Source organism: Notolepis coatsorum, assembly GCF_963971535.1.
Source record: "Notolepis coatsorum genome assembly, chromosome: 13".
Taxonomy (NCBI): domain Eukaryota; kingdom Metazoa; phylum Chordata; class Actinopteri; order Aulopiformes; family Paralepididae; genus Notolepis; species Notolepis coatsorum.
In genome coordinates this window covers 29,002,201-29,016,076 of record NC_140177.1, presented here as the reverse complement: position 1 = coordinate 29,016,076, position 13,876 = coordinate 29,002,201, and positions in this window count along the sequence as shown.

Below are 13,876 nucleotides of genomic sequence, written 5' to 3'. Positions count from 1 at the left end.
ATACCCGCACCAAATTCTCTCTCTCCTCTGGGCCCCCACATATATGTGGTCACACTCCACAAGCCCTACTAGGTTGCGTACAAGTCTGATATGTAGAGCTGTGATCCATCACGGACGTCGGGCGGCGGTGGAGTTTCGTTTTCTTTTGTATTTTTCTGTTTTTTTAAGGGGCCTTTTGGCGCCCTACGCCCTGGTTTGGGTTATACACTGTTATGTTTTATTATACACTGTTATGTTTTGTTATACACTGTTGTGTTTTATTATACACTATTATGTTTTATTGTACGCTGTTATTATACACTGTTATGTTATGTTTGACAACTCACAGTGAGTCTGATGTGCTGTGAGCTGCGCCAAGGGCCGTTACCATAATAGCGGGACTATGGGACGATGTGTGCCTTTTATCCTCCAGTTATGTCATAGTATTGGGCATGTTATTATTCATGTGTTCTTTAATGGGCCGTACATTCTGGGCCGTGGTTTGTCTCGGGAGGTTTTTTGGCCACATGCAGGACTCTGTTTGATGAGACCAGTAGAGAGGTTGGTGATTGTGATGATGCTCTCGTGGTTTGCGCTATGCGACGGATGGGTTGTTATGTTGAATCGGCCGGTGTTTTTTTTTTTTTTTTTTGGGAATGTTTTGTTTTGTTGTTTTTTGATGCTGTGAGGTTTTTTCTTATTATTTCGTTTTTATTCCTAACTTCGTTAGGAAAGGGGGGACTGACAAATAATTACTAAATTCCACGTAGTGATTCTCCATAAACCTGCAGGAGACACACTGATACATTTCACTACACAAGCACAGCCCTCCCCCTACACTCACTCTCACTGTCACACACACACACCTACACACACACACACACACACCCTGGTACTCACCGGCACTAGATAAAGCCGGATCACATAAATTAACAGGATGCCACAAGCAGAATAAAATACGACTAGGTCATCCAGTGGTCACATAGTCCAGTCTCCATTAATCACAGATCGTTATCCTAGAGACACACATGCACGACTTACACGTAGATGTGCGTTACATGCACTCATGCACGCCGGACATACTGACTGACCAATACACAAGACACACGACGCGCACTGAGGAGCCAGACCACATACACACTGGACTATGGGATCGCTAATAAAGATCACCCCCACAGGGAAGGGGGGCTTCACTCTTTCTTCTTCTCTGCTTGGACTGGACTGCACGGACGAGACATGCTGGACTGACTCACAATGACTTGACTTTTATACTTTCTTTTATATACTCAACCGGCCGGTTGTAACAATCTTTAGATTTCAATTGTACCTTGCTAATTTACTTTTATGTTAAACTGTTTATAATAAATACCTTCAAAAGTGTTTCATCTCTTATATTTTTAAGTATCGTTTACAACTTTCACGTTTGAATCTAAAACGTGACAGTAGTGTATTGTGTGTGTGTATCTACAGCAGTGCGGTGGTGTATTGTGTGTGTGTGTGTATCTACAGCAGTGCGGTGGTGTATTGTGTGTGTGTGTGTGTATCTACAGCAGTGCGGTGGTGTGTATTGTGTTTGTGTATATCTACAGCAGTGCGGTGGTGTGTTGTGTGTGTGTATCTGCAGCAGTGCGGTGGTGTGTTGTGTGTGTGTGTGTGTGTATCTACAGCAGTCCGGTGGTGTATTGTGTGTGTGTGTGTATCTACAGCAGTGCGGTGGTGTATTGTGTGTGTGTATCTACAGCAGTGCGGTGGTGTGTTGTGTGTGTGTGTATCTACAGCAGTGCGGTAGTGTGTTGTGTGTGTGTGTGTATCTACAGCAGTGCGGTGGTGTATTGTGTGTGTGTATCTACAGCAGTGCGGTGGTGTGTTGTGTGTGTGTGTGTGTGTATCTATAGCAGTGCAGTGGTGTGTTGTGTATCTACAGTAGTGCGGTAGTGTATTGTGTGTGTGTATCTACAGCAGTGCGGTGGTGTATTGTGTGTGTGTGTATCTACAGCAGTGCGGTGGTGTATTGTGTGTGTGTATCTACAGCAGTGCGGTAGTGTATTGTGTGTGTGTATCTACAGCAGTGCGGTGGTGTATTGTGTGTGTGTGTATCTACAGCAGTGCGGTGGTGTGTTGTGTGTGTGTGTGTATCTACAGCAGTGCGGTGGTGTGTTGTGTGTGTGTGTTGTGTGTATCTACAGCACACAGCAGTGCGGTGGTGTGTTGTGTGTGTTGTGTGTGTGCGTGTATCTACAGCAGTGCAGTAGTGTATTGTGTGCGTGTATCTACAGCAGTGCGGTAGTGTGTTGTATTTGTGTATATTGTGTGTAATAACATCAACAGGCTGCGTGCCGTATCCTCTATTGATGTAGAGTTGATGTGCCGTCACTGTTCGCCTGACTGTCACTTTGTCAGCCGCCAAGGACTGCAGTGTCAGCAGAAAGTACACCCAGCAGCCCCTGTGAAAGCCATATCTTAGGAAATCGAATCTCCTTGGTGTGTGTGTGTGTGTGTGTGTGTGTGTGTGTGTGTGTGTGTGTGTGTGTGTGTGTGTGTGTGTGTGTGTGTGTGTGTGTGTGTGCATGTGTGTGTGCGTGTGTTTGTTGGTGCATGTGTGCGCCTGCCTGTCTGTCTGTCTGTCTGTCTGTCTGTCTGTCTGTCTGTCTGTCTGTCTGTCTGTCTGTCTGTCTGTCTGTCTGTCTGTCTGTCTGTCTGTCTGTCTGTTTGTCTGTCTGTCTGTCTGTCTGTCTGTCTGTCTGTCTGTCTCCCTGTCTGTCTGTCTCCCTGTCTCCCTGTCTGTCTGTCTGTCTGTCTGTCTGTCTGTCTGTCTGTGTGCACGCATGTCCCTTACTTAAGTAGTGTCATGTTTCTGTGTCTGATTTAATGTACATCCTAAGCAGTTTGTTACCAGTCGACACAGACCTCAACATGCTCTATGGTGAACCATGTGATGTGAAAAGCAATGCAATCCATATGTAGACACGTGAATATGTCCAACCGTAATTCAATGTGTCTAACTGTATTCATTGTGCTCTAACTGTTTTATGATAACGCTGTGTAACTTGATGACCCGTTTTGATTCTTCATACTCTAATATGGACATTCAGTAGTGGGACATGGCGCTGGACTGTCGCCGGGGGGAGCTGGTGCGACGTTGGGCTGGCAAAGACGGGTGAGGAAGAGGCTGGTATGAAGGAGGAGTCTGACACAGGAGACTTTCTCTTTCGTCGAATTCCACAGAAGCAAGCAGGTGTGTCTGCGAAGAGCTTACCATACAAAGGACACGCGGGATATGGCTCCTGCGTCCAGTCCGAACAAGTAACGTCGCTGGCCAATAGTTTATCATCCCAGTATAGTAATTAGGGAACGTTGACCCCAGAAGAAGACGTTTGACAGCCGGACTGCACCGTTGACCCGCCACGAGCAGCGTTTTAGAACGTATAGTCAGGAGAATAGTTTGGTCACACTGACCAGAGCTTAGCTTCAAGTATAGGCCTGTTAGCCTAGTTAGCTCACGCGTCGCTCCCCCGTCTTCCAGCCATCGCAGCAGACACCGCCTCCAGCATTCTCCTAGCCGACCGCCAGTCCAGCGATTCGCCTGCCTGACGTCAGCCCAGCTAGCCTCTTGCTATCACAGGTGACAACCACGGGACCGTTCGACGGCCAACTCGCGTCACAGACATTCGTTGCGGGAGCGGGCCAGCACTCGGTTGGTACACTCACAACAGGTACTGTTAGCGCTCCAAGCGCCCTGGAACATTATCGGCGAACATTCTCTTTTTCAATAGCATGCCCTCTAAGGGCGAAGAGGATAAGGTACTTTGAGCTGGCACGTGCACCAGTGACTAAGGGCGCCCCAACTTTATTATTTTGGTAATGCCGGCATTTATAAGGTATTTTGATTTTCAGTGTGGGCCCACTCTCTTTCGTTTACTGTAATAACGTGTGGTGCATATGGCACAATTGTGATTGTAATTATACTTGTTTCCCCACTGTGTGCTCCCGGAGCGTTCCGCCAATCTCCTTGGTACTTAGTGTATGAGAAGCTTATAACCCATACGGGGAATTGTGCATATGTGTATATGTGAAGAGCTTAAGTAAAAGGAGAGGCGTAGAAATGGGACCACTGTGTGCGTGTCATTTAATGTGCATAGTTATTATTATTATTATTATTATTATTATTATTATTATTATTATTATTATTATTATTATTATTATTATTATTATTATTATTATTATTATTATTATTATTGTTTAACCCCTTCCTTTTGATTAATGTGCATTACTGCTTAACCCCTTCGTATCCACGGCCTATGTGTAATTGGGGCAGGTGCTCTGTGCAGGTCTCCACCAGTCAATAAGGAAAGGTACTGCTTTGGGGAAGAATTATAGAGAGGCAGTTAAATCATTTTGTGTCCTGTACTGTGCAGGACAGTGATGCAACAGTAGCAGGACAGTGGATCACAGTGATGTAGCAGGACAGTGATGTAGCAGGACAGTGATGTAGCAGGACAGTACATCACAGTGATGTAGCAGGACAGTGATGTAGCATCACAGTGATGTAGCAGGACAGTGATGTAGCAGGACAGTGATGTAGCAGGACAGTACATCACAGTGATGTAGCAGGACAGTGATGTAGCATCACAGTGATGTAGCAGGACAGTGATGTAGCAGGACAGTGATGTAGCAGGACAGTACATCACAGTGATGTAGCAGGACAGTGATGTAGCAGGACAGTACATCACAGTGATGTAGCAGGACAATGATGTAGCAGGACAGTGATGTAGCAAGACAGTGATGTAGCAGGACAGTGATGTAGCAGGACAGTACATCACAGTGATGTAGCAGGACAGTGATGTAGCAGGACAGTACATCACAGTGATGTAGCAGGACAGTGATGTAGCATCACAGTGATGTAGCAGGACAGTACATCACAGTGATGTAGCAGGACAGTGATGTAGCAGGACAGTACATCACAGTGATGTAGCAGGACAGTGATGTAGCAGGACAGTGATGTAGCAAGACAGTGATGTAGCAGGACAGTGATGTAGCAGGACAGTACATCACAGTGATGTAGCAGGACAGTGATGTAGCATCACAGTGATGTAGCAGGACAGTACATCACAGTGATGTAGCAGGACAGTGATGTAGCAGGACAGTGATGTAGCAAGACAGTGATGTAGCAGGACAGTGATGTAGCAGGACAGTACATCACAGTGATGTAGCAGGACAGTGATGTAGCAGGACAGTACATCACAGTGATGTAGCAGGACAGTGATGTAGCAGGACAGTACATCAGTGATGTAGCAGGACAGTGATGTAGCAGGACAGTACATCACAGTGATGTAGCAGGACAGTGATGTAGCATCACAGTGATGTAGCAGGACAATACATCACAGTGATGTACTGTAGCAGGACAGTGATGTAGCAGGACAGTGATGTAGCAGGACAGTACATCACAGTGATGTAGCAGGACAGTTAAAGGTGTATTCCACCCAAATGGTTAGCAGGACAGTGATGTAGCAGGACTGTACAGTACAGTGGACAGTGGTAAAATGGCTGCAGGACAGTTAAAGGTGTATTCCACCCAAATAGTGTTAAAGGTTATAACCCAAATCGAATGATTTTAAAGGTGTATTCCACCCAAATTGTTTTAAAGGTTATAATACAGTAGCAGTACAGTGGATCACAGTGATGCAACAGTAGCAGGACAGTTAAAGGTGTATTCCACCCAAATGGTTAGCAGGACAGTGATGTAGCAGGACTGTACAGTACAGAGTGGTAAAATGGCTGCAGGACAGTTAAAGGTGTATTCCACCCAAATAGTGTTAAAGGTTATAACCCAAATCGAATGATTTTAAAGGTGTATTCCACCCAAATTGTTTTAAAGATTATAATACAGTAGCAGTACAGTGGATCACAGTGATGCAACAGTAGCAGGACAGTTAAAGGTGTATTCCACCCAAATGGTTAGGACAGCCCCATCACAATGTGCAGGAGGTGTGTACAGTAGCAGTACAGTAGGTGTACAGTAGCAGTACAGTAAGTGTACAGTAGCAGTACAGTAGGTGTACAGTAGCAGTACAGTAGGTGTACAGTCGCAGGACAGTTAAAGGTGTATTCCACCCAAATGGTTAGCAGGACAGTACATCACAGTGATGCAACAGTAGCAGGACAGTTAAAGGTGTATTCCACCCAAATGGTTTTAAAGGTTCTAATACCAAAATGTGTCTTCCCGAATCATTTTAAAGGTGTATTCCACCCAAATGGTTTTAAAGGTTCTAATACCAAAATGTGTCTTCCCGAATCATTTTAAAGGTGTATTCCACCCAAATGGTTTTAAAGGTTCTAATACCCAAATGTGTCTTCCCGAATCATTTTAAAGGTGTATTCCACCCAAATGGTCTTAAAGGTTCTAATACCCAAATGTGTCTTCCCGAATCATTTTAAAGGTGTATTCCACCCAAATGGTTTTAAAGGTTCTAATACCCAAATGTGTCTTCCCGAATCATTTTAAAGGTGTATTCCACCCAAATGGTTTTAAAGGTTCTAATACCCAAATGTGTCTTCCCGAATCATTTTAAAGGTGTATTCCACCCAAATGGTCTTAAAGGTTCTAATACCCAAATGTGTCTTCCCGAATCATTTTAAAGGTGTATTCCACCCAAATGGTTTTAAAGGTTCTAATACCCAAATGTGTCTTCCCGAATCATTTTAAAGGTGTATTCCACCCAAATGGTTTTAAAGGTTCGAATACCCAATTGTGTTATGGTGTCTTCCCCAAATCCTTTTAAAGCTTATAACCCCAAATCGTTTGAATGAATAAATGAATGAAATGGGACTATGAAGTCTTTATTTGTAACACATGTGAGATGGGCAGCACACACGCATTCCTTTGGGGGGGTTGCCATTGAAATGTCATCTGCGCTTGACCCATCCTGTCATCCTTCATCCTGTCGTGGGTCCGCTCCAATACAATACCTTGCCAATCCAAGTGCTCCTGTTCATCTTCATCAGGGACGTGACAGCATTAGCGATCAGTTCTGCATGTTTTTCCATTCTTTCGTTTTTATTTTTGTATGTGTATTCCCACAAATAGCTTTAAAGGTGTATTCATCCCAAATGTTTCTAAAACTTTATTCCACCCAAAGTTAAAATACTACTTCATGTTCAACTCCTAAAGGTATGCTTGAATTACATTCAAGTAATCTCATGACTTCCAGCTGGCTATAATGGAGGCGGTGAGCCCTCTAGTGTTCAAACATAAATAAGACACTATTCTAGACAAAATTAATTCTAATATTCTAGCAATACAAATCCAACAAGTCGGCCTTGGCCTCTACACACCGGCGCCTAATTGTGCCTTAAACTAAACACAATTACAAAATATATATATATATATCGGAGAAGCTACCGACATAATCAAAACACTCATATGGCCCTTACACTGTGTCTACGTACGTGACTTCTATTTTTACTTCTATTTTTTTTACATGCTATACTATTTTATTTCACTTATCTTTTGTCTAGCACAGTCTCTGGAGCGTAACAGAAAGAAGTATTTTGTATAAAAGTATTCTGTACTTCTGTATGACAACTATTAAAGAAACTTGAACTTGAAACTTGATACATGACATACAGATAGACAGTACTGCTACATCTATACATTTATGACATACCAGATTTGCAAATACAGTACCGTTTGTGATACATGGCAGGCATGTTAGACATCGTTTTGCCTCCTGAGCACAGTGATGTACAGGTGCAGCTCAATAAATTAGAATATCGTGGAAAAGTATATATTTAGCTGTATTGATGCAGTAATTTGTGCAAAAGGAGCCCCAACCGCGTGAATACTTTCGGTAAGCATCAAGCCCTTCCGCGTTGCTCTGATTGGCCGAGCGTGCGCATGCACATGAGCCGCAACAAGCCCCTCAGCCAGGCAGCAATACTAAGGTCCGCTTAATGCAATTTATACAAATGGAAGTATTGATTTCGCCGTAACGAATCATTAAAAAAATATACCGTTAACTGGAATATGTTGTTTCTTTACACATATGTTGGATTATGTAATTGGTTTGTCATGACAAACCAATAAAAAAGACAAACCAATTACATAATCCAACATATGTGTAAAGAAACAACATATTCCAGTATCTTTTTCTGATCAGTTAGGAGTTGTTTAGAAACAGTGTAAATAATAACAATCAAATAGCACACAAGCTAACACTACTACTACAAGCACAACACATAAACAAGCACATCATTTGTGATCAACTGTAATCCTCATTGTGCAGGTGTTCTCAGTGAGCATGGTGAGGTTATGTGCACACATTCAGATTGTCTTGTCCTTTCATGGTGCTGGTCCTCAAAAAAATTGCAGTTACTTTGTTGGGCAAAAAGAGCAATAGACTTAAGCTAAATTCAGGCAGCCAACCACGTCCAATGGCTGCCGATATCCTCCACCCTAAAAAGGTGCAGGATCACAGAGCCTGAAGAAGAGTGGAGCAGGAGACCAAACACACCCAGGACAGGATGACCACAGTCAGCAGATGAGGGATGGAGCAGGAGAGATGAGGAATGAGATAGGACTAAACAGACCAGTAAGTAGCGATTCCGGGCCCCCTGGGAGACATGCCAAGGAAAGAGAAAAAGTAAAGCATTGTTAGTTAGTATTGTGGCTATATGATGCTAATTATGTGAGTTAGTCAACTAGCCTACTAGAAGGCCTTTTATATGAGATATTTGGTATGGTCAAATATTCAGTATACTCAAGTCCCATTATGGAATATGGGTTTATTTCTGTGGCCACTACTGATGACCATTTTGTATAATGCGTCATTGACAGCAACATCATGTGAAAATGTGCCCCATTGCATTGGAGCCTGGTGAGAGGATACAACATAGTGCTATGTTTCTAAGTACTAAAGCGATCAGTGAAATCTTGGCCTGTACAGCAATATCAGAACCTGAACCAATCCCAGCTACTCACATAACCTGGTTTTAGGTAGAAGCATAAATGTCATAACCTGGCAGATCTCAAAACAAACTGGTCAGACTACTGCTTGACCTTACTCCTAGAACCCACCTCACCCCTGCCCACTTTGACAACCTAGGATGGCTTAGAGTAGACGACAGAGTACAGCAACTTGCAATGGGCCTGGTCAACAAGATACACTATACGACTAAGGTACCCATGTACATGTCAAAATACTTCCCAAAGGTCAGTGAATACCACGATCACAACACCAGAGGGAGCTCCACAAATCATGTTAAACCCAGATTCGGCTCAAACAAGGGACTAAACACGGTTCGCAATTATGCCACATCGATGTGGAACGCCCTACCCAAAGCTGTAAAGCAGGGGTCAGCAACCTTAGGCACGAGTGCCACCATTGGTACACATTATCTAAACCAACATGGCACACTAGCAAATGTGTAAGAGGAACCTTTTTGGAAATGTTGAGTTACCTCCCCATGCAGTTACCTCTTTCACAGCCATTGGCAGTTGCACAGCCTGTTATTTATGGTACTGTAGGTTGACTGATATACCAGGGATATTTCATGGTCAGAGCCAATGAGAAGGGTCAGTCTGTTGTTGTTTGCCGAACATTGAGTGTTAAATGCCATTTTGAGACCAAACATGAGAACTTTAAAGGATGAGGCAGACAAGGCTGAATGTGTCCAGGTATGGCAAGCAAGCATCTCATAAAGACGGCAGCATTCTCTTATATATTTATGAGAGGAAAATGGTTATTAAAACTATTGCTATGCACGTTGCATATATGGATGGAATAGAATTACAGATCTGTTGGAGATTTACATTGTGATGTGGTGTCATAATTAACCTTAACATTGATATGGCACACTGGTTAACAAGAACATTTTAAAATGGCACTTCGTATCAAAAAGGTTGCTGATCCCTGCTGTAAAGGAATGTGAATCACTACCCACTTTCAAAACCACTCTCAAAGAGCAACTACGGGAGACTGCAATTCGAAACTGGCCCCTGTAAATGTCCTAACCCAACCCCCTCCAATGTACAGTAAATGACCAAGTATGGTTTCGTCAATATTCCAATGTACAGTTTTGCTTGTACAGTTGTACAGTGTACTTAGTATAATAGTAGTAGTAAAGTATAATTTCTGGGTACTTTTTACACCCCTGTTTATGATTATTTGAAAATGGGGGACCCTGATGTAAACAAGACAAACGTCTTTCTCTGGTCTGCATCCCCTTAACAATTGTATGTATTGAGCTGTTTTGATTGATTTATTGAAAACTTTATTAACAGATTGCAGAATGGGTACAATACAGTACAGCTCAATACACACAATTGTTAAGGGGATGCAGACCAGAGAAAGACTTTCATCTTGTTTACATCAGGGTCCCCATACATTGATTGATTGATTGATTGATTGATTGATTGATTGATTGATTGATTGATTGAAAAGTTTATTAACAGATTGCAGAATGGGTACAGTACAGTACAGCTCAATACATACAATTGTTAAGAGGATGCAGACCTGAGAAAGACTTTCGTCTTGTTTCCATCAGGGTCCCCCATTTTCAATTCATCATATGACACACATGACATACAGATAGACAGTACTGCTACATCTATACATTTATGACATACCAGATTTTCAAATACAGTACTGTTTGTGATACTAAAAAAATCCAGAAGAAGAGTATATATACATTTGACATAGAAACTGTGCATTGGGGGAGGTTGGGTAGGTGGGGTGGGGCTGTACATTGGAGGTGGGGGGGGGGGGGGGTGGGTAGGGGGGGGGGGCACTGTACATTGGAATACTGACATACATTTGACATGTACATTGGAGGAGGTTGGGTAGGTGGGGTGGGGTTGGGTGGGGCTGTACATTGGAATACTGACAAAGCCATGCTTGGTCTTTATTGTACAACTGGGTTAGGACATTTGTACACATGACATACAGATAGACAGTAGGCCTACTGCTACATCTATGTACTGTACTGTACCCATTCTGCAATCTGTTAATAAAGTTTTCAATCAATTCAATCAATCAAACATGTATATATTCCCTCTCCACCGTATGTATATTTCTCTCCCACCCACCCACCTTCTCCTAATGTACAGTCCCCTCCCCATCATATGTATATACTCTGTCAGGATCTAGGGGTAACAGTACTGTATATTTGAATACCGGTTATGTCACAATTTACAAATGTATCAGTACTAAATACCTATATGTCCCTATGCCATAAATGTCATGTATGTTGTGTATGTCATAAATGTCTATATGAATTGAAAATGGGGGACCCTGATGGAAACAAGACAAACGTCTTTCTCAGGTCTGCATCCCCTTAACAATTGTATGTATTGAGCCGTACTGTATTGTACCCATTCTGCAATCTGTTAAATAAAGTTTTCATTCATTCATTCATTCACAACTCTCAAAGCCAACGTAGAGTAGAAAAGATCGCTCCTGTGAATTAGAAAAGCCAGCCCCGCCCCCAGCCTAGTGAATGAGAAAAGCCTGCCCCTAGTGGAGCAGGACAGTCCCTACACAGTACAGTACACAAAATGATCTAACTCCTACTGGAATTATATCGTCCATCACTACTGCCCCCGGGTGTGAGGGGGTGTGGGACGTACTAGGGGAAGTGTGGGTGTTTGGGGAATTACTGCGTTCGCCCTGGAGGGTGAGAAGGACCAGTGTATAGCACCTAGGTTAGTAAATCCTAGGCCCCATCTGCTCCACTTGCTAAATCTCAATTCTAGTACCCCTGCACTACAGTCGGGGACCCAGCCGGACCCAGATCTGCTGGGCTCCCACTACCTGGTGACAGTCTACATTCACCCTCATCAAGTAGGGATAATCCACCCTTCTACACATAGATAGGAAAGCACTGGATCATTATGTATAAAGCACTCTAGTCCAGTCTGCAGCCCCCACCCCCAAGCCCCCGGGAGATTAGAGCCCCAAATCCTCTCATTGTTTTTGATATATCACACATGCTCAGAGAGAGGGGGAGAGAGGGGGGTGAGAGAGAGAGGGGGAGAGAGAGAGAGAGAGGCTCTGACATTATCCACACTGATTCAGCTGCTCTGGAACCCCAAGGCTCCTCCACTATATAACTCAGCACTATAGAAGTGTGTGTGTGTGTGTGTGTGTGTGTGTGTGTGTGTGTGTGTGTGTGTGTGTGTGTGTGTGTGTGTGTGTGTGTGTGTGTGTGTGTGTGTGTGTGTGCACGTATGAGGGGCACAAGAGACCAGTTAGTTAAAGGGGAATCCCACCCATTAAAAAAAGTTCACATAACTTATTCCCGTGCGTCAGTCAATATTTGTGAACCTATCAAAGCTCATTCGAGAACCATTCAATATGTGACGTCACCTGGATGTAAAATACACAGAAAATGAATGTGGTGGGGCGGTTAGGTGGCGTAGCGGAGATTGCGTTCGTCACCAACCCCGGAGCTGTCCAGCTCACAGCTCCGGGGTTGTCACCAGCTTGGCTGGCCGTTCACACTAATACAATTGGCTGTATTAGAGGGTGGGAGAAGCTGGCGGGGTGGGTCCGGGTCGTTGTAAACAGCGACTCCTACAGTTCGGTCGGGGCGCCTGCTAAGCGCGGATAGGACCTGAGTGGGATAGTGTGATCCTTCCACACGCTACGCCCTCTCAGGGAGGATCCGCGCTGCCAGGTGAAAAGAAGCGGTTGATTGGCTGGACGTGTGTCGGAGGAAGCACGTGATAGCCTCCACTCTCCCAGATTATCTGACTGTGGGGGGTAAGTGCGCAGCGACCAGGAAGGGGACTGGGAATTGGCATACGACTAACATTGGGATGGGAGAAAATCGGAGGAAAAAGATCAATAAATAAAAATAAAAAAAAATGAATGTGGTTCTGCCTTTGTGAGCCCATAACATGTTTGTGTGAGCTCTTGTTATGATCAACTGAGGTTCAAACACTGGTAACCTGTGAGCGATACTCAAATATAAACCTCACATGGCTGTGACAACTCAACTTGACATTTTACAGCAAGTTTTTATATTATTTAGCATTTCTACCTTTAGGAGAGCGATTTGTGAATATCGCAAACGTTAACTGAATTCCCTTGGAGTACAGGAGTAACATACATTCTTGATGTGGGTGGCATAGTATTTGTGTGTGGATAGTGAAATGTTTGGATTGTTTGCACATCATCATGGTATATGCATGTGGATTGTGTGAGTTAACATTAAAAAAAATTCCGATAAAAAAAACGTCCATAGTACTGGTGGCATTCCCCTTTAAGGCCCTGTGCGTGCGTGTGTGTGTGTGTCGGCTACAGTGTAGTATGAAGTACACAAGTCACGTCCAAGACAAATTAGGCTCACAAAAGCCAAGTCAAAGAGGGACAAATGGATGGTATCTTTTTGTTTTTTTCGTTTCAAAGGACAGACAGATGGCATAACTGAAACAGAGGCCCGCCGCCCACATAAATGTCTCGATAAACCATAACCTTCTTATTTGTGTCCCCTATACTATACAGTACACCACATACAGTGTAGCCACGCTTTTATACATTGTCTGCACCCCTATCTCCCACCTTGGACTGATTGCACCATTTCCCACAAATGTTTGCCTTGCTGAACTCATGATGTTTGACACGGCGCCAGAGCCGCTATGAATCATTTGTACGAGGGATAGCCTGCATGGCCTCCGTCTACAACACAGTTCAATTCACGGTTCAAACGGTCGTCCCACTCTCCGGTACAATGAGGCTGTCCGTACGGTTTTGGTCATACAATAGTCTTTCTCGTGAAGTGGAACCTTTGCCTGGGTGGAGCGTGGGGCTTTTTGTGTCGTCGGCAAGGCAACCCCTCAGCTAATCGCACGGCCGGAGCTGTTGTGTTTTGCGTATTGTCTTATTTGAGCCCTTTTGCG